The following is a 22,665-nucleotide window of genomic DNA, read 5'->3' as shown; positions in this document are numbered from 1 at the left end:
AGGCAGCCTAAAACCAACCCTAGGTCGTACAAGGCTCATGGGCCCAAGTGGAGGTGATGCAACACCTTTGGACTTGTTGTTTGACTCGGATTCTGCTGCAGCGTCAGATTGTTTCGTCCATATCTCAACGCTCCAGACAAATTTAAAGGTGAATCCAATTGGGTTGGAAAGAGGACGAAATCTACTTTCCAACAAAAAAAGAATCACCCAATTCGGAGTCCGTATGAAAAAGTTGTTGGCGTTTTGAGTCAGGTATGTCTGTGCAGTCCGAATCTGAATCCAGAACGTGAGAGACTTGGACTCTATCTTCTCTTGCCCCAAAAGTGACGTGAAAGGACTTTTTGAACAGAACCTAAACTTCTCCGTTTCCCCTATCTTCATATGTGGATTGTACAAATGTCCCATACACCTGCAATTAGACAAAACACAAAAGTGTGTGAAGTATTTTTGTTCTGGATAACATAGATAGATTATTGAATAGTTTGCACTAGAAATTACCTAAAAATATGCATGTATGCAATATTTTTGGTCGTATCCAAGGTAGTCATGTCCTCATCATCCTCCCCTTCTTGAAAACAAAGCCATCCTCGGCGTTGCTTAATCTGAAATGTGGCTAACAAAAGAGACAAGGTGTACATGTTGTATATGTATATGTCATCCATTTTTACTTTCCTTTGTTTTTGCACATATGGCACATGTATACATGAGTAACCTTCATAGTTGATAAAATCTAAAGCCAAAATATTATCACAAGAAGTAGGAGGCATGAAAGTATTGCAACTCAGTTTGCATATATAAGCGAAGCTCTTATTCATTTCAAAAGGTTGACAATGTTCATCATTAAACCATCCCAACATTGGTGAATAAACCTTACTTGCATCAAATTTACATGCTACAACATGCTTAAATAAGCAAACATGCAATAAGTCATTGGACACAGAATCATCACCAAGATTGGAGGTCATATCAAAATGATTAAACGTTGGTTCTTTTGCATCAACAGTTAATTCAATGGGTGCACTCAAAATTGTTGGTACTTCAACTGTTTGATCATATGACACATTCATGACAGTAACACAATTCTCTAAAACAGGTGATGTGCTCAAATCAACAGGTAACTCAACACATGATGTATTCAAGTTAACTAGGCATGCATCATTCTCATGTGAAGTTATATCATCAATACCTTTACAATTACCTTGTCGCAAAGATGTAGCTGATGTAGGTACGGATGATGGCAATGTACCATACTCTTGAGATGATGTCGCGCTCACAATCTGAGGTGTGGCTGCTCTAGTAGGTGCAACGGTCGAGGAACCAACCGGTGGTGGTGAGCATGAACTGGAATAGTTGTTGTTGTAGTCACTCAATGCGTCCTCCTGTAACTGTCTCTCAAAGGTACAAGCACGAACATACATACCAGTAATGCAACGAGGAATATACTGAAATCGTGCCTGAATATCATGGTTCAAGCCACCAAAAAATCTATTCATTGTATCATCCTCAGATTCTTCTATGTCACAATGATGCATATAAGATTTGAACTCTTGGTAGTAAGCATGAACAGTGTTGTTGCCTTGTTTAAATTGTTCAAATTTGCGAAGCAATTCACGACGATAGTAAGGAGGGAAAAATTGTGGTCTCATTACATCTTTCAAATCTTTCCAAGTTGTGGGTTGGTTATCAATGTTTTTCTTACAATGCACACTCCACCAAACAGAAGCAAAACCAGTAAATGCTCTAGTGGCAGCTCGTACTCGCTCAAGTTCAGAAAAGTCATGGTGACTAAAAACTTGTTCTACTTCAAGCTCCCAAGCTAGATAAATAGCAGGATTAAATCTACCCTCAAATGACGGTAAAGAGATAACCTGACCATGTGCTTGTGTGTGTTGTCCCAACTCTCGTGATGGTGATGATGTCTCCGTCGTCCAAGAACTTCTATCTCCGGAACCTGTCATAATTAGTAGAAACAAGAAACAAAATTCGAGAATAATGTTCCTATGAACTACTAGGATGTGGTTGTAAAGTGCTCACAGTAAAGCAAATATCAATATCTTACAAGTTCTTACCATGCGGCAGGTGGTGACAGGCAACCAGCGGTGTCAAATAACTCCGAAGATTGTGTAAAGCGATTGCCAGGGGAACGTACGTATACACGGTGTAGAAATATGTGGAGTTGGGTTGGCTATATATGGTAGCAAAAGATTAGCAATAATCAATTCAAAGATGCAATATTGAATAAACGCTCAACGACGGTACTGTGCTGGTCCTAGGCTAGACCGGACTAGAGACGCGAGCCTAGAACACTAATGAGGTCACAGCGTAGCACAACTAGCATGAATGAAGGATACTAAGTAGCTCTGGACAGCAAGATATAAGTGAAGATCACAACGGCAGTAAAGATAATGATGAAAAACAACTGCCCAGTAGGATATACAACAACTCTCTCTCCAACTTTCCTCTTGAAAAGTTTGAGCCAATTTTCTGATAATTTTTTTCAAAGAATGCTACTAACTCAAGCTTTCCAATGCAAAAAGAATCACTCAATTCCGAGTTGATATGAGGAGTCAAAGAATTCTGAAACTGGCTTGAAAAACTGGAATAAGCTGTGTCCGCAAACTTCGGAGGGCAAAAAGACCTATTTAGAAGACGATTTTGAGGTGTCAAATATTGAACTTGTCTCTGCAACTATTTAGATGCGGCTCGTCGCTAGCTTTCATTTGAGTACTCGCGGAGCCAAAACGGACTTCGTATGAGGAAGTTATGTCTGTTTTACTGAACAGTGCACAAAACAGATTCCAATCCGAATTCAACTACGAGATTGAGTCTAGATAGATCCGAATTTTGTTTTTTTTTTCTTTTCTTTTTTTTTCCTCACACTTTTTTTCTTTTTCTTTCTCTTTTTTTTCTCTGACTTCTTTTTCTTTTTTTTCTCTCTTTTTTTCTCTGTCTTTTTTTCTCTCCCTCTTTCCAAGACAAACTAGATAAGATGCAGATTGGATCAAGCGAAGATGTGAACGACCTCAACTATGATTGTGACAATGAACTATGGGTAGCACGTGGTGGAAATTGATGGATGGTGTGGTGGACAGCGGAAGGGATAACGATGCAGCGGCGACATGACTAATGTGAACAGAACTCGAAACTCTAAACGAACTAGACACTAAGACCAGCAACTCGACACGACGATGCAACCGATAATTCAATAATGCAAACAATGAAAAGAAAATTGCAAAGGCTCAGACTGGCTTGGACAAAAGGATGAATAGATCTAACTTTTTTGTGGCTTTTTTGGACAATAGGTAAGAAAATAAATCTAATCTAGGGGAAACTAGAAATTCTCACCGAGCAACCTGAAAACTGATACCACTTGATAGAGGCGAGGGTGTCCCGATCTTTTGATGAGATGATAACTATCGATTTGGTGGAGTCGACTTTGACGATCCGACTACAAACATGCACGACGTTGCGCCTTAGCAATCGCTAAACCAATCTCCTGAGGTTACTGACGATGCCGGAAGCACGATCAGCCTGACCACGAAGGTCTATTCCTGCAAGCAATCGAAGAACAAGCAAGAATATGGTAATGCAATCTGAATATTGTGAATATAGATGAAGTATTGATAAAGATGGGGATACGTAAGCGGTCTTGGTCTGGTCATTGGACACAAACGAAGTACACGAAGTTGCAATGGCTAACTTTTAACTAAACAAATCCCAAGGAAAAAGCTACTAGATGGATCTACTTATATAGGAGCAAGGGGTGGCGGCCAAGGAGGTGGGAGGACGTCCCAAGGCAGCCTAAAACCAACCCTAGGTCGTACAAGGCTCATGGGCCCAAGTGGAGGTGATGCAACACCTTTGGACTTGTTGTTTGACTCAGATTCTGCTGCAGCGTCAGATTGTTTCGTCCATATCTCAACGCTCCAGACGAATTTAAAGGTGAATCCAATTGGGTTGGAAAGAGGACGAAATCTACTTTCCAACAAAAAAAGAATCACCCAATTCGGACTCCGTATGAAAAAGTTGTTGGCGTTTTGAGTCAGGTATGTCTGTGCAGTCCGAATCTGAATCCAGAACGTGAGAGACTTGGACTCTATCTTCTCTTGGCCCAAAAGTGACGTGAAAGGACTTTTTGAACAGAACCTAAACTTCTCCTTTTCCCCTATATTCATATGTGGATTGTACAAATGTTCCATACACCTGCAATTAGACAAAACACAAAAGTGTGTGAAGTATTTTTGTTCTGGATAACAGAAATAGATTATTGAATAGTTTGCAATAGAAATCACCTGATAAATATGCATTTATGCAATATTTTTGGTCGTATCCAAGGTAGTCATGTCCTCATCATCCTTGATAGAGGCAAAGGTGTCCCGTCTTTCGATGAGATGATGGATATCGCTTTGGTGGAAGTCGACTTTGACGATTCGACTACGAACGTGCGAGACGTTGCGCCTTAGCAATCGCTAAACCAATCTCCTGAGGTTACTGACGATGCCGGAAGCACGATCAGCCTGACCACGAAGGTCTATTCCTGCAAGCAATCGAAGAACAAGCAAGAATATGATAATGCAATCTGAATATTGCGAATATAGATGAAGTATTGATAAAGGTGGGGATCCGTAAGCGGTCTTGGTCTGGTCGTTGGACACAAACGAAGTACACGAAGTTGCAATGCCTAACTTTTAACTAAACAAATCCCAAGAAAAAAGCTACTAGATGGATCTACTTATATAGGAGCAAGGGGTGGCGGCCAAGGAGGTGGGAGGACGTCCCAAGGCAGCCTAAGACCAACCCTAGGTCATACAAGGCTCATGGGCCCAAGTGGAGGTGATGCAACACCTTTGGACTTGTTGTTTGACTCGGATTCTGCTGCAGCGTCAGATTGTTTCGTCCATATCTCAACGCCCCGGACGAATTTAAAGGTGAATCCAATTGGGTTGGAAAGAGGACGAAATCTACTTTCCAACAAAAAAATCACCCAATTCGGAGTCCGTATGAAAAAGTTGTTGGCGTTTTGAGTCAGGTATGTCTGTGCAATCTGAATCTGAATCCAGAACGTGAGAGACTTGGACTCTATCTTCTCTTGGCCCAAAAGTGACGTGAAAGGACTTTTTGAACAGAACCTAAACTTCTCCTTTTCCCCTATCTTCATATGTGGATTGTACAGATGTCCCATACACCTGCAATTAGACAAAACACAAAAGTGTGTGAAGTATTTTTGTTCTGGATAACATAGATAGATTATTGAATAGTTTGCACTAGAAATCACCTGATAAATATGCATGTATGCAATATTTTTTGTCGTATCCAAGGTAGTCATGTCCTCATCATCCTAGTGAGGGTTAGCAATGGTTTAGCTCATTTAGAGATAGAGCTTTGCTCATCCATACGGATCTACTCCACGAGAGAGACCGCGCGCCTCTACTGATAGAGCGAGGGTGTCCCGATCTTTCGATGAGATGATAACTATCGATTTGGTGGAGTCGACTTTGACGATCCGACTACAAACGTGCACGATGTTGCGCCTTAGCAATCGCTAAACCAATCTCGTGAGGTTATTGACCACGCCGGAGCACGACCAACCTGACCACGAAGGTCTATTCCTGCAAGCAATCGAAGAACAAGCAAGAATATGATAAAAGCAATTTGAATATTGCGAATATGTATGAAGTATTGATAAAGGCGGGGATCCAAAAACGGTCTTCGTCTGGTCGTTGGACACAAACAAAGTACACAAAGTTGCAATGGCTAACTTTTAACTAAACAAATCCCAAGGAAATAGCTACTAGATGGATGTACTTATATAGGAGCAAGGGGTGGCGGCCAAGGAGGTGGGAGGACGTCCCAAGGCATCCTAAAACCAACCCTAGGTCATACAAGGCTCATGGGCCCAAGTGCAGGTGATGCAACACCTTTGGACTTGTAGTTTGACCCGGATTCTGCTGCAATGTCAGATTGTTTCGTCCATAACTCAATGCTCCGGATGAATTTGAATATGAATCCAATTGTGTTGGAACGTGCACGAAATCTACTTTCCAACAAAAAAAGAATCACCCAATTCAGAGTCTGTATGAGAGAATTATTGGCGTTTTGAGTCAGGTATGTCTGTGCAGTCCGAATGTGAATCCGTGAGAGACTTGGACTCTATCTTCTCTTGGCCCAAAAATGACGTGAGAGGACTTTTTGAACAGCACATAAACTTCTCTTTTTCCCTTATCTTAATATGTGAATTGTACAAATGTCCCATACACCTGCAATTAGACATGGCACAAAAGTCTGTGAAGTATTTTTTGTCCTGGATGACATAAATAAATTATTGCATAGTTTGCATTAGAAATCACCTCACAAATATGCATGTATGCAATATTTTTGGTCGTATCCAAGGTAGTCATGTCCTCAGCATCTACGGAGAAGATCCACTTTGGATTCAAGACCCCACGGGTGGCCCCATCAAGACCTCCTCACGGAGAAGAATCGGTTACCCTATGTATCGTCCCTTGTTGATTGTGGATCGTGTATCTCTTTGTGTTTCGAGGATCTAGCACATGTGTGGTCGCTTCTTGTCTATTTGAGTGTTTCCTCTCATTTTTCCTCATGATTTCCCTCGCGTTTATCCTCGTGTTCTTCGTAGGATCCCCTCCATTTCGTGAAAGATCGGGCCATAGGGTTCTACCCTACATCATTTACTAAGGAAGTGCACAAGCTCATAATATCATGGATGACATAGAAATACAAGATGCAACAAGGCAATCATAATGTGAGTCAATCCATGCATAAGATGCAAATTTGTCATGGAAAGAATGTTTCCATCTAGCATGATCATGAATAAATATGTAGGTGTCGGTGCAATATGGCAAAAGTTTCATCGCATACCATTGACCAATGCCATGGCAAGAGTGGTGGTCTAATTCCGAGCGCTCCTCAATTTGAAGGTCCATAGGTTCCATCTCCAATGTCAGTCCTCCATCCAATATATGTATCATGTAGACAAGAAGAAGGAGACAACAATGAAAGTATGACCCATCCAATATGCGTATGTGAGTATGGCTCAAAGGGAAGGAGGTCACCTGTAGGAGTTTCTCAAAAATGTTGGAGTCGTGCATCATGTACACGGATACGTCTTCAACATATCTACTTTTCCTAATGCTTTTCCTCTTGTTTTGGACTCTAATTTGCATGATTTGAATGAAACTAACCCCGGACTGACGCTGTTTTCAGCAGAACTAGCATGGTGTTTTTTTGTGCAAAAATAAAAGTTCTCGGAATGGGGCGAAACTTTGCGAGGAATTTTTATATAATATATAAGAATTTTTGGATCCAAGATCTACCAGAGAGGGGCCCCTGAGTGGGCACAACCCACCAGGGCGCGCCCCCCTCTCCTGGCGCGCCCAGAAAAAAATCAGGGAGAAAGAATTATCGTGATCCATGAGACGGAGCCGCCGTCACCTCCTGTTCTTCATTGGGAGGCCAGATCTGGAGTCCGTTTGGGGCTTCGGAGAGGGGGATGTTCGTTCTTCATCATCACCAACCCTTCTCCATCGCTAATTCCATGATGCTCCCCACCGGGAGTGAGTAATTCCTTCGTAGGCTCGCTGGTCGGTGACGAGTTGGATGAGATTCATCATGTAATCGAGTTAGTTTTGTTAGGGCTTGATCCCTAGTATCCACTACGTTCTAAGATTGATGTTGCTATGACTTTGCCATGCTTAATGCTTGTCACTTTGTGCCCGGGCGCCATGAACTCAGATCTGAACAGTTTATGTTATCATCATTATATCCATGTTCTAGACCTGATCTTGCATGTTATAGTCACCTACTATGTGTTATGATCCGGCAACCCCGAAGGGACAATAGTCAGGACCACTCCCGGTGATGACTGTAGTTTGAGGAGTTCATGTATTCACTATGTGTTAATGCTTTGTTCTGGTTCTCTGTTAAAAGCAAGCCTTAATATCCCTTAGTTTCCAATATGGACCCCGCTGCCACGAGAGGCTAGGACAAAAGATGTCATGCAAGTTCTTTCCATAAGCACGTATGACTATTTACGGAATACATGCCTACATTATATTGACGAATTGGAGCTAGTGTCGTATCGCCCTAGGTTATAACTGTCTCATGATGAATATCATCCAACAAGTCACCGATCCAATGCCTACGAATTTATGTTATATTGTTTCTGCTAAGTTACTACTGCTATCATCACTGTTATACTTGCTACAAAATTACTGCTATCACTGTTACTGTTACCGTTGCTGCTGTCACTACTATCAAAACTATCATATTACTGTGCTACTGATTACTTGCTGTAGATAATTAATCTCCAGGTGTAGTTGAATTGACAACTCGACTGCTAATATCTTCAAATATTATTTGGCTCCCCTTGTGTCGAATCTATAAATTTGGGTTGAATACTCTACCCTCGAAAACTGTTGCGATCCCCTATACTTGTGGGTTATCAAGACCTTTTTCGGGCGCCGTTGCCGGGGAGCACAGCTATATTTGATGAGTCACTTGGGATTATTATCAATTTATCACTATGAAGAATCTGAAGGATGCCAAGACTAAGATATTTCCCTCAAAGACGAGGGGAGGTAAGGAACTGCCATCCAGTTCTGCTTTAGATTCACCTTCTGTTATAAGTGAAATTCCAACACCACCACATGCTATTAATCTTGATACGTCGCAAGTTATTGATGATGCTACTTCTGCTATGGATAATGCTTATGATGATGCTAATACCTTGCTTGATAATGTTGATGTGCCACTTGTTGAATTTCTTGATGAACAAATTGCTAGAGTAATACAACATGATGTTGTTGAATCTGATGATGAGCTTGAAACTGAAACTCTTGAAACACCTACTAGAACTAGCCTTCCTAGATATGAATTGCCTAAGGTACCGGAAGGTTATGTTATGAATGAGGAGACAACTAGAGATACTAAGGAACATGCGGCAAGGTTAAGGTAACACGTACTGTTCGTGTGCATTTTAGTATCTCTACATATGCTGATTATGTTGATTGTGATGTGGTACCCATGCAAGCATGTTCCTTATTACTTGGTAGACCATGGCAAAATTTTTTTCCGAGACCTACTCAGGCAAGGAAACACGAAACGGAAAATAGATGGATCTCTAAAACAAACCGAATATGAAAAGAACTCGGATTGGTTGTGGATATATGGTGGTAGGATATGGCAGCGGTGGTAGTATATGGTAGCGGTGGTGGTATATGGATACGGATCGGTGGTGGTATATGGATACGGATTGGTGGTGGTATATGGATACGGATTCAAAGCGGTGGCGGATAAGCAATGGTGGTAGATGGCAAGGCGATGATGATGGTGCGGCGGCGGCGTGACAACTTATGACCAGAACTTGAAACTCTAAATGACTAGACTCTAAGACCAGCAACTTGACACGACGATGCAACCGCAAATTCAACAAAGCAAAAACCCTAAAAAGATTATGCAAAGGCTCAGATTGGTTCGGATATGATGAACTAACCCTAATATTTTTTTGTGTGGCTTTTTCGTGGACTGTAGGTATGAAGAACAGACTCGATCTAAACTACGAAAAACTGTAAAATCTCACCGAGCAACCTAGAAATCTGATACCACTTGATAGAGGCAAAGGTGACCCGTCTTTCGATGAGATGATGGATATCGCTTTGGTGGAAATCGACTTTGACGATCCGACTACAAACGTGCGATGACGTCGCGCCTTAGCAATCGCTAAACCAACTCCGAGAGGTTATTGACCACACCGGAGCACGATCAACCTGACCACGAGGGTCTGTTTCCTGCGAGCAAACGAAGAACAAGCAAGAAACTGAGATTGCAATCTGGATATCGCGATTATAAGATGAAAGCTTTATTGATCAAGGTGGGGTTCTGTGACGCCTTTGTCTAGTCGTTGAACACAAACGAAGTACGCGAAGTTGCAGCTATGGCGAACTTTTAATCTAAACAAAACCCAAAGTCTAAACGACGCCCTAAGGGCTGTATATATGGAGGAAGAGGGGGAATTTCGTGGTCCTTGGGGAAGGGGTCCGAAACCAACCCTATCTCTTGTTTCCCCACACATACGGACTCTAAAAATAGCCTATACTCAAGTATTTCGAAATTACATGGGCCTGGCCCAATAATAAGGTGACGCAGCACCTAGAATAGCCTCTGGATGAAAGTTATGAAGTAGCATCTTGTATATTTCGTCCAAGGCTTCATGCACGCATTATGGTGGCTTCAATGTCCTGAAATCATCACTTGTAACTCCGTTCTTGTCCCCCATGGCATGCCATCATCTCCATGCTTGTTCTTGCTCCAATGTTCATCCTTCTCAAAGCTAGGCCCTTCATTTGTAAGCAAAACAAATGTATCCAATTTAGGCAGCATCATATTCTCATGAACATTAGAATCATTACCAAGAAACGAAAGTACCTGGTAATTTAATTGGCGTGCGCGAGCTCTAGTAATTGGTCCAGTATGTATAGCAGTAGGGGCTGTGGGTGTAACAATGGTATTGATGTCCTCATCATGTTATATTGTTTCTGCTAAGTTACTACTGCTATCATCACTGTTATACTTGCTACAAAATTACTGCTATCACTGTTACTGTTACCGTTGCTGCTGTCACTACTATCAAAACTATCATATTACTGTGCTACTGATTACTTGCTGTAGATAATTAATCTCCAGGTGTAGTTGAATTGACAACTCGACTGCTAATATCTTCAAATATTATTTGGCTCCCCTTGTGTCGAATCTATAAATTTGGGTTGAATACTCTACCCTCGAAAACTGTTGCGATCCCCTATACTTGTGGGTTATCAAGACCTTTTTCGGGCGCCGTTGCCGGGGAGCACAGCTATATTTGATGAGTCACTTGGGATTATTATCAATTTATCACTATGAAGAATCTGAAGGATGCCAAGACTAAGATATTTCCCTCAAAGACGAGGGGAGGTAAGGAACTGCCATCCAGTTCTGCTTTAGATTCACCTTCTGTTATAAGTGAAATTCCAACACCACCACATGCTATTAATCTTGATACGTCGCAAGTTATTGATGATGCTACTTCTGCTATGGATAATGCTTATGATGATGCTAGTACCTTGCTTGATAATGTTGATGTGCCACTTGTTGAATTTCTTGATGAACAAATTGCTAGAGTAATACAACATGATGTTGTTGAATCTGATGATGAGCTTGAAACTGAAACTCTTGAAACACCTACTAGAACTAGCCTTCCTAGATATGAATTGCCTAAGGTACCGGAAGGTTATGTTATGAATGAGGAGACAACTAGAGATATTCTTGCTTGTAGGGAGAGAGATGATCTAGAGAAATTACTACGCAAGTATAAAGAAAAATCTCTGAATGCTAGAATGAAGTATGATCCTAAGTTTGCTACTTCACCTATCTTTATTGATGACAAGTATTATGAATTCTGTGTCGACCCAGAGTTAATTACTTTGGTTGAATCTGATCCTTTCCATGGTTATGAAACTGAAACTGTTGTGGCACATCTTACTAAGTTTAATGACATAGCCACCCTTTTTACTCATGATGAGAAGACTTGCTATTACTTTATTCTCAAATTATTTCTTGTCTCATTAAAGGGTGACGCTAAAGCTTGGTACAATACTCTTACTCCTGGTTGTGTGCGTAGTCCCCAGAATATGATTTATTACTTCTCTGAAAAGTATTTTCCTGCTCATAAGAAACAAGCTGCTTTACAGGAAATATTTAACTTTGTGCAAACTAAAGAAGAGAGTCTCCCACAAGCTTGGGGGAGGCTTTGCCAGCTACTTAATGCTTTGACTGGTCATCCTCTTAATGGACTAACCGATGCTTCTAGGGACTTCCTAGATAGTTGTGCTGGTTGTATTTTCAGGGAACGAACTATTGGGCAAGCTGAAGAATTATTGAATAATATATTGAAAATTTATGATGATTGGACTCTTCCTGAACCACCGCCTAAACCCACTCCAAACAAGAGGGGTATATTATACCTCAGTCCTGAAGATATGCAAGAGGCAAAGAAATCTATGAAGGAAAAAGGTATTAAAGCTGAGGATGTTAAAAATTTACCTCCTATTGAAGAAATACATGGGCTTAATACACCACCACTGCCTAAGGTGGTAGAGGTAAATTCTCTAATGAAGATCAATGATAATGATAATCCTCACAATATGCATCCTAATCAATGCCTTTATGAGTTTGAAAACTACATTAGGAAACAAGATCACTTTAATGCAAATGTTATTAAACAATTAAAATATAATTCTGATATGATTGCCCGCTTGAGTGACTTGTTATTTAGAATTTCAAATGATGTTAGAGGAGTTGGAAAACATGCTTCTATGGTACAAACCCAGTTAGAACAAGTTGCTAAACCTAAAAGAGAATTGCTTGATGAAATGAATAGTAATATACATGACTTTTTCTGTTAGAGTTGCAACTAGAGGAGGTAAAATGACTCAGGAACTACTTTATCCTGAGAGACACCCAAAAAGAATTGAACAAGACTCACAAAGAAATAACACTAGTGCACCTAGTCCTTCTAAAAGGAAAAAGAAGAAGAAAATGATAGGACTTTGCATGCTTCTAGTGAACCTGAAATAGAAAAACCTCCGGATAATGAAAATGAAACTTCTATCTCTGATGCTGAAACTCAATCTGGTAATGAACATCCACTTCGTGATAATGAAAACGATAATGATGAGGTTCATGAAGATGCTCAACCAAATAATGAAAATGAACCAGATAATGATGTTGAGATAGAACCACCTGTTGATCTTGATAACCCACAACCTAAGAATAAAAGGTATGATAAAAGAGACTTCATTGCTAGAAAACACGGTAAAGAAAGAGAACCGTGGGTTCAAAAACCTATGCCTTTTCCACCCAAGTCAATTAAAAATAAAGATGATGAAGAATTTGAACGCTTTGCTGAAATGCTGAGGCCAGTCTTTTTGCGTACTCGCTTGACTGATATATTGAAAATGCCTCCACTATGCTTGCTAATTATACTTTCAAAGATGGAGTACCTAAAAACTTGGAGATCCGGGAATACCAAATATACCTTGCTCTATCAAAAAGAATTATGTGAAAACTACTTTGTGTGATTTAGGAGCAGGTGTTAGTGTTATGCCTTTCTCTTTATGTAAATGGCTTGACTTGAATAAACTCACACCTACCGAAATATCTTTGCAAATGGCTGAAAAATCAACTGCCATACCTATCGGTATCTGTGAGGATGTGCCCGTTGTTGTTGCTAATGTTACTATTTTGACTGACTTTGTTATACTATAGATGCCCGAGGACGACAACATGTCGATTATCCTTGGTAGACCTTCTTGAATACTGCAGGGGCTGTTATTGATTGCAATAAAAGCAAGGTCACTTTTCATATTAATGGTAATGAGCATACGGTGCACTTTCCGAAGAAACAATTCCAAGTGAATGGTATTAATGTTATTGAAAAATCTCCGACAATCACTATTGGAAGTTTTCAAATACCTCTACCGACTGTCAAAAAGAAATATGAAATGCTTATTGTTGGGGACATCCATATCCCCATTGAGGCTACTGTAGCGACCCGACCTCAGATGGTAAAGTCTCTGTGCTTCAGTGTCATCCCTGGATCGGTAATGCTGACACACACACAGTACTCGAAGGATTTATAGCAGAGTAGCAATCACACACTTATTACATCGAATGTCTCCAAAGAGAACTTATTACAATAAATATGGCTTAAGGACATCTAATACGATAACAGCGGAAGGCTTGGAAGATAAAGTGAGTCCATCAACTCCAACGGCATAGCTGAGTGCATGACAACGACCTATCGCACCTTTACTCGTCGTCTGAAAAGTCTGCAACATAATACATTGCAGCCCGAAAACGGGTCAGCACATGGAATATGCTAGCAATGTAACACAGTAGAGCAATGAACAAATAAAAGCTATCACTACATGCATATATGGCTGGTGGATGCTCTATGTGATGAGGACATCAATACCATTGTTAGACCCACAGCCCCTGCTGCTATACATACTGGACCAATTACTAGAGCTCGCGCACACCAATTAAATTACCAGGTACTTTCGTTTCTTGGTAATGATTCTAATGTTCATGAGAATATGATGCTGCCTAAATTGGATACATTTGTTTCGCTTACAAATGAAGGGCCTAGCTTTGAGAAGGATGAACATTGGAGCAAGAACAAGCATGGAGATGATGGCATGCGCATGGGGGACAAGAACGGAGTTACAAGTGATGATTTCAGGACGTTGAAGCCACCATAATGCGTGCATGAAGCCTTGGACGAAATATACAAGATGCTACTTCATAACTTTCGTCCAGAGGCTATTCTAGGTGCTGCGTCACCTTATTATTGGCCCAGTCCCATGTAATTTCGAAATACTTGAGTATAGGCTATTTTTAGAGTCCGTATGTGTGGGGAAACAAGAGATAGGGTTGGTTTCGGACCCCTTCCCCAAGGGCCACGAAATTCCCCCCCTCTTCCTCCATATATACAGCCCTTAGGGCGTAGTTTAGACTTTGGGTTTTGTTTAGATTAAAAGTTCGCCATAGCTGCAACTTCGCGTACTTCGTTTGTGTTCAACGACCAGACAAAGGCGTCACAGAACCCCACCTTGATCAATAAAGCTTTCATCTTATATTCGCAATATCCAGATTGCAATCTCAGTTTCTTGCTTGTTCTTCATTTGCTCGCAGGAAACAGACCCTCGTGGTGTTGGTTTAGCGATTGCTAAGGCGCGACGTCCTCGCACGTTCGTAGTCGGATCGTCAAAGTCGACTTCCACCAAAGCGATATCCATCATCTCATCGAAAGACGGGACACCTTTGCCTCTATCAGTAGACCATGGCAATTTGATAAAAATTCTGTACACCATGGTAGAAACAATCAGTATACTCTTGTTCATAAGGATAAAAATATTACTTTGCTTCCTATGACTCCTGATTCTATTTTGAAAGATGACATTAATAGAGCTAATAAAGTAAAACAGGAGAAAAATAAGAGTGAAAATCAGATTGTGGCAAAAGAATTTGAGCAACAAATGAAACCTAATAATAAACCATCTAGTGTTGTTTCTGAAATTAAATTGAAAAGTGCATGTTTACTTGCCACAAAATCTGATATTGATGAGCTAGATTTCAACAAATCTGTTTGCTATGCTTTTGTGTGCAAAGAGGCATTATTTTCATTCGAGGACGTGCCTTCCTCTTTGCCCCCTGCCGTCACTAACATTTTGCAGGAGTTCGCTGACGTCTTTCCACAAGACGTGCCACCGGGATTACCACCTATTCGAGGGATTGAGCATCAAATTGACTTAATTCCCGGTGCATCGCTACCCAACCGTGCACCATACCGTACCAATCCAGAGGAAACGAAGGAGATTATGCGTCAAGTACAGGAGCTGCTCGACAAAGGTTATATACGCGAATCTCTTAGTCCTTGTGCTGTTCCTATTATACTAGTGCCTAAAAAGGTTGGTACGTCGCGTATGTGTGTTGATTGTAGAGGCATTAATAATATTACTATTCGTTATCGTCATCCTATTCCTAGGCTAGATGATATGCTTGATGAATTGAGTGGCTCTACAATATTTTCCAAAGTTGATTTGCGTAGTGGATACCATCAAATTCGTATGAAACTGGGAGATGAATGGAAAACAGCATTTAAAACTAAGTTTGGTTTATATGAGTGGTTAGTCATGCCTTTTGGGTTAACTAATGCACCTAGTACTTTCATGAGACTAATGAACGAAGTTTTACGTGCTTTTATTGGACGATTTGTGGTAGTCTATTTTGATGATATACTGATTTATAGAAAATCTTTGGAAGAACATTTGGAACATTTACGTGCTGTTTTTATTGCTCTGCGTCATGCACGTTTGTTTGGTAACCTTGGGAAGTGCACCTTTTGCACCGACCGAGTATCTTTTCTTGGCTATGTTGTTACTCCACAGGGAATTGAAGTTGATAAAGCCAAGATTGAAGCTATTGAGAGTTGGCCGCAGCCCAAAACGGTCACACAAGTGAGGAGTTTCCTTGGCCTCGCTGGTTTCTATAGGCGTTTTGTGAGAGATTTCAGCACCATTGCTGCACCTCTCAACAAGCTTACAAAGAAGGATGTGCCTTTTGTTAGGGGTACCGCACAGGAAGAAGCCTTCACGGTATTGAAAGATAAGTTGACACATGCTCCTTTACTCCAACTTCGTGATTTTAATAAGACTTTTGAGATTGAATGTGATGCTAGTGGAATTGGATTAGGAGGTGTGTTATTACAAGATGGTAAACCTGTTGCATACTTTTCTGAAAAATTGAGTGGGCCTAGTACGAATTATTCTACTTATGATAAAGAACTATATGCTCTTGTTCGGACTTTAGAAACATGGCAACATTATTTATGGCCCAAAGAATTTGTTATACATTCTGATCATGAATCTTTGAAACGTATTAAAAGTCAAGCTAAACTGAATCGTAGACATGCTAAATGGGTTGAATTCATTGAAACTTTCCCTTATGTCATTAAACACAAGAAGGGTAAAGAAAATGTTATTGCTGATGCATTGTCTCGTCGCTATACTATGCTTTCACAACTTGACTTCAAAATATTTGGTTTGGAGACCATCAAAGATCATCCTGACCACGAGGGTCTGTTTCCTGCGAGCAAACGAAGAACAAGCAAGAAACTGAGATTGCAATCTGGATATTGCGAATATAAGATGAAAGCTTTATTGATCAAGGTGGAGTTCTGTGACGCCTTTGTCTGGTCGCTGAACACAAACGAAGTACGCGAAGTTGCAGCTATGGCGAACTTTTAATCTAAACAAAACCCAAAGTCTAAACTACGCCCTAAGGGCTGTATATATGGAGGAAGAGGGGGGAATTTCGTGGCCCTTGGGGAAGGGGTCCGAAACCAACCCTATCTCTTGTTTCCCCACACATACGGACCCTAAAAACAGCCTATACTTATGTATTTCGAAATTACATGGGTCTGGCCCAATAATAAGGTGACGCAGCACCTAGAATAGCCTCTGGACGAAAGTTATGAAGTAGCATCTTGTATATTTCGTCCAAGGCTTCATGCACGCATTATGGTGGCTTCAACGTCCTGAAATCATCACTTGTAACTCCGTTCTTGTCCCCCATGCGCATGCCATCATCTCCATGCTTGTTCTTGCTCCAATGTTCATCCTTCTCAAAGCTAGGCCCTTCATTTGTAAGCAAAACAAATGTATCCAATTTAGGCAGCATCATATTCTCATGAACATTAGAATCATTACCAAGAAACGAAAGTACCTGGTAATTTAATTGGCGTGCGCGAGCTCTAGTAATTGTTCCAGTATGTATAGCAGCAGGGCCTGTGGGTGTAACAATAGTATTGATGTCCTCATCATCCTCCCCTTCTTGAAATGAAGTCGTCCTCGACGGAAGCTCATCTTCCTCACCCAAATAAGGCTTCAAATCTGCAATGTTAAAAGTGGGACTAACCCCAAAATCTGCAGGCAGCTCAAGTTTATATGCATTATCATTTATTTTCTCTAACACCTTAAAAGGACCATCAGCACGTGGCATTAGCTTTGATTTGCGCAAATCAGGAAATCTATCCTTACGCAAATGTAACCAAACAAGATCTCCAGGTGCAAACACAACATGTTTTCTACCCTTATCTCCAGCAAGTTTATATTTAGCATTCATACGCTCAATGTTTTCCTTAGTTAACTCATGCATTTTTAAGATCAATTCAGCACGTTGTTTAGCATGAAAATTAACCTTCTCCGAAGATGGAAGAGGCAACAAATCAATAGGTGCACGAGGTAGGAAACCATACATAATTTCAAAAGGGCACATCTTAGTAGTAGAATGCAATGAACGATTATAAGCAAACTCAATATGAGGCAAGCATTCTTCCCACATTTTCTTATTATTCTTCAAAACAGCCCTAAGCATAGTAGACAATGTTCTATTGACTACTTCCGTTTGTCCATCAGTTTGGGGGTGACAAGTAGTACTAAAAAGCAGTTTAGTCCCCAACTTAGCCCATAAACATCTCCAAAAGTGGCTAAAAAATTTAGTATCACGATCTGAAACAATACTATTTGGCACACCATGCAAGCGAATAATTTCACGAAAGAACAAATCAGCAACATTAACAACATCATCGCTTTTATGACATGGTATAAAGTGTGCCATTTTCGAGAATCTATCCACGACAACAAATATGCTATCCCTCCCCTTCTTTGTTCGAGGTAAACCTAAAACAAAGTCCATAGATATATCCTCCCAAGGAACACTAGGTACAGGCAAAGGCATATATAAACCATGAGGATTGAGTCATGACTTAGCTTTTTGACATGTAGTGCAGCGAGCAACAAAACGCTCAACATCCCGTCTCATCCTTGGCCAAAAGAAATGTGTAGCAAGTACGTCCTCCGTCTTCTTCACGCCAAAGTGTCCCATTAATCCTCCTCCATGCGCCTCCTGCAACAACAAAAGACGAAGAGAGCTAGCTGGAATGCATAGCTTGTTAGCACGGAACACAAATCCATCATTAACGACAAACTTGTTCCAGGTTGTTCCTTCTTTACAATTCTGCAATACATCTTTAAAATCAGCATCATGCACATATTGATCTTTGATGGTCTCCAAACCAAATATTTTGAAGTCAAGTTGTGAAAGCATAGTATAGCGACGAGACAATGCATCAGCAATAACATTTTCTTTACCCTTCTTGTGTTTAATGACATAAGGGAAAGTTTCAATGAATTCAACCCATTTAGCATGTCTACGATTCAGTTTAGCTTGACTTTTAATATGTTTCAAAGATTCATGATCAGAATGTATAACAAATTCTTTGGGCCATAAATAATGTTGCCATGTTTCTAAAGTCCGAACAAGAGCATATAGTTCTTTATCATAAGTAGAATAATTCAGACTAGGCCCAGTCAATTTTTCAGAAAAGTATGCAACAAGTTTGCCATCTTGTAATAACACACCTCCTAATCCAATTCCACTAGCATCACATTCAAGCTCAAAAGTCTTATTAAAATCAGGAAGTTGGAGTAAAGGAGCATGTGTGAACTTATCTTTCAATACCGTGAAGGCTTCTTCCTGTGCGGTACCCCAAACAAAAGGCACATACTTCTTTGTAAGCTCGTTGAGAGGTGCAGCAATGGTGCTAAAATCTCTCACAAAACGCCTATAGAAACCAGCGAGTCCAAGAAAACTCCGCACTTGTGTGACTGTTTTGGGCTGCGGCCAACTCTCAATAGCTTCAATCTTGGCTTTATCAACTTCAATTCCCTGTGGAGTAACAACATAGCCAAGAAAAGATACTCGGTCGGTGCAAAAGGTGCACTTCCCAAGGTTACCAAACAAACGTGCATCACGTAGAGCAATAAAAACAGCACGTAAATGTTCCAAATGTTCTTCCAAAGATTTTCTATAAATCAGTATATCATCAAAATAGACTACCACAAATCGTCCAATGAAAACACGTAAAACTTCGTTCATTAGTCTCATGAAAGTACTAGGTGCATTAGTTAACCCAAAAGGCATGACTAACCACTCATATAAACCAAACTTAGTTTTAAATGCAGTTTTCCATTCATCTCCCAATTTCATATGAATTTGATGGTATCCACTACGCAAATCAACTTTGGAGAATATTGTAGAGCCACTCAATTCATCAAGCATATCATCTAGCCTAGGAATAGGATGACGATAACGAATAGTAATATTATTAATGCCTCTACAATCAACACACATACGCGACGTACCATCCTTTTTAGGCACTAGTATAATAGGAACAGCACAAGGACTAAGATTCGCGTATATAACCTTTGTCGAGCAGCTCCTGTACTTGACGCATAATCTCCTTCGTCTCCTCTGGATTGGTACGGTATGGTGCACGGTTGGGTAGCGATGCACCGGGAATTAAGTCAATTTGATGCTCAATCCCTCGAATAGGTGGTAATCCCGGTGGCACGTCTTGTGGAAAGACGTCAGCGAACTCCTGCAAAATGTTAGTGACAGCAGGGGGCAAAGAGGAAGGCACGTCCTCGAATGAAAATAATGCCTCTTTGCACACAAAAGCATAGCAAACAGATTTGCTGAAATCTAGCTCATCAATATCAGATTTTGTGGCTAGTAAACATGCACTTTTCAATTTAATTTCAGAAACAACACTAGACGGTTTATTATTAGGTTTCATTTGTTGCTCAAATTCCTTTGCCACAATCTGATTTTCACTCTTATTTTTCTCCTGTTTTGCTTTATTAGCTCTATTAATGTCATCTTTCAAAATGGAATCAGGAGTCATAGGAAGCAAAGTAATATTTTTATCCTTATGAACAAGAGTATACTGATTGTTTCTACCATGGTGTACAGAATTTTTATCAAATTGCCATGGTCTACCTAGTAATAAGGAACATGCTTGCATGGGTACCACATCACAATCAACATAATCAGCATAGGTAGAGATACTAAAATGCACACGAACAGTACGTCTTACCTTAACCTTGCCGCTGTTGTTGAACCATTGGATGTAGTAAGGATGTGGATGTGGTCTTGTGGTGAGAGATAGCTTCTCCACCATCTCCATGCTAGCCAAGTTGTTACAGCTCCCTCCATCTATGATGACGCGAACAGAACGTTCCTTCACAACTCCCTTTGTATGGAACAAATTATGCCTCTGATTTTGCTCTGCTTGTGTGACCTGCACACTCAAAACACGTTGAGCAACTAAACATTCATACCTGTCAGCGTCTTCAGGAGCCATGTATTGCGTCTCATTTTCAGAATCATCTCCACCATGTTCTTCACGTGTAATAAGAGCCAAAGTCTCCTCATCATAGTCACTAGCGGACTCATACCCACCATCCTCAGTAGCAATCATGACACGCTGAGATTTGCATTCTCTCGCAAAATGTCCTCTTCCCTTACAACGACGACAAATAATATCACTTGTGTGCCCTGTCGATGCCATGGAAGAAGAAGAGCTCTGCGCAGGACCGGCAGGTGTGCTCTTGGCAGAGAGTGGTGGTTGTGCCTGCTTTCTTGTATCACGGCTGGAGGTGGCACCTGATGGAGGTGATGGTGAAGTGGAAGTAGAAGATGCACGCGGTGTCCATGATGAAGGTCGACCTGCAGAAAAGTTAGTTCGCGCCAATGGCTGTCGATCCTGCACTTCACGTTCAGCTTTACAAGCAAGATGGAATAAACGAGTGATATTATTATAATCCTTATACTCTAGAATGGTCTGAATCTCTTTATTTAATCCACCCATAAAACGTGCAAGCATAGCTTCATTCTCCTCAACAATACCACATCTAATCATGCCAGTTTGTAATTCCTGATAATATTCTTCTACAGAATTTTTCCCTTGTCTTAAACGCTGCAATTTTTGAAGTAATTCACGCTGATAATATGGTGGAACCCAACGAGTACGCATAGCAGTTTTCAAAGCAGCCCAAGTAGCTGGAACAGGATATAATCTACAATGTTCAGACCACCAAACACATGCAAAGCTAGTGAAAGCACAAACAGCAGCAGGAACACGTCTGTCCTCAGGATATTGTAAACATGTAAATCGTTGTTCAGTTTCTAACTCCCAAGTAAGATATATATCAGGAACATATCTACCCTCAAATGGTGGAATATTCAATTTCAGTTTAGGGAGATGATCATGATCTCGTACCTGAGGTGGTGGTGCCGGCCTACCGTTGCGAATATATACCTGAGGTCGACCTGCTGGTGGTGGTGCTGGTGGTTGCACGTAGTTCTGATTTTGATCAACCTCATCCTCATAATCGCCCGCATAATCGTCATCCTCCTCAGCCGCCGCAGGAGCAGGAGCCAAAGAAGCATCAACAGTAGGTGCAGCAGCACCCGAATTTTAACCAATCTCAATTGGAACGCGCTGTGCCCGTCCCACTTGATTTGGAAGGCGGCGTTGGAGATGTGGTTGTTGTTGTTGTAGAGGTGCGACATGTGCAGCCGGTGGTGGTTGGGGAAGACGCTTGAGTAATTCAGTAAACTTGTTATCCAGCTTGGTCTCGAACGACTTCTCGACGGCATCTATCTTCTCCATAGCCTCTTCAAATCTGTTTAGCACATCTCCCACCTGGCCACTCATCATTTGCTGAAATTTATCATGCAACTCCTTGTTCGTCATGTTCTCCCAATCAGTCTCATCGGCTTGTGAACCTGCCATGGTTATGAGGACATGACTACCTTGGATACGACCAAAAATATTGCATACATGCATATTTGTCAGGTGATTTCTAGTGCAAACTATTCAATAATCTATTTATGTTATCCAGAACAAAAATACTTCACACACTTTTGTGTTTTGTCTAATTGCAGGTGTATGGGACATTTGTACAATCCACATATGAAGATAAGGCAAAAGGAGAAGTTTAGGTTCTGTTCAAAAAGTCCTCTCACGTCACTTTTGGGCCAAGAGAAGATAGAGTCCAAGTCTCTCACGTTCTGGATTCAGATTCGGACTGCACAGACATACCTGACTCAAAACTCCAACAACTTTTTCATACAGACTCCGAATTGGGTGATTCTTTTTTTGTTGGAAACTAGATTTCGTGCTCTTTCCAACCCAATTGGATT

The sequence above is a fragment of the Aegilops tauschii genome, chromosome 3 (assembly GCF_002575655.3).
Source record: "Aegilops tauschii subsp. strangulata cultivar AL8/78 chromosome 3, Aet v6.0, whole genome shotgun sequence".
Taxonomy (NCBI): domain Eukaryota; kingdom Viridiplantae; phylum Streptophyta; class Magnoliopsida; order Poales; family Poaceae; genus Aegilops; species Aegilops tauschii.
Note: the sequence above shows the minus strand (reverse complement) of the source record.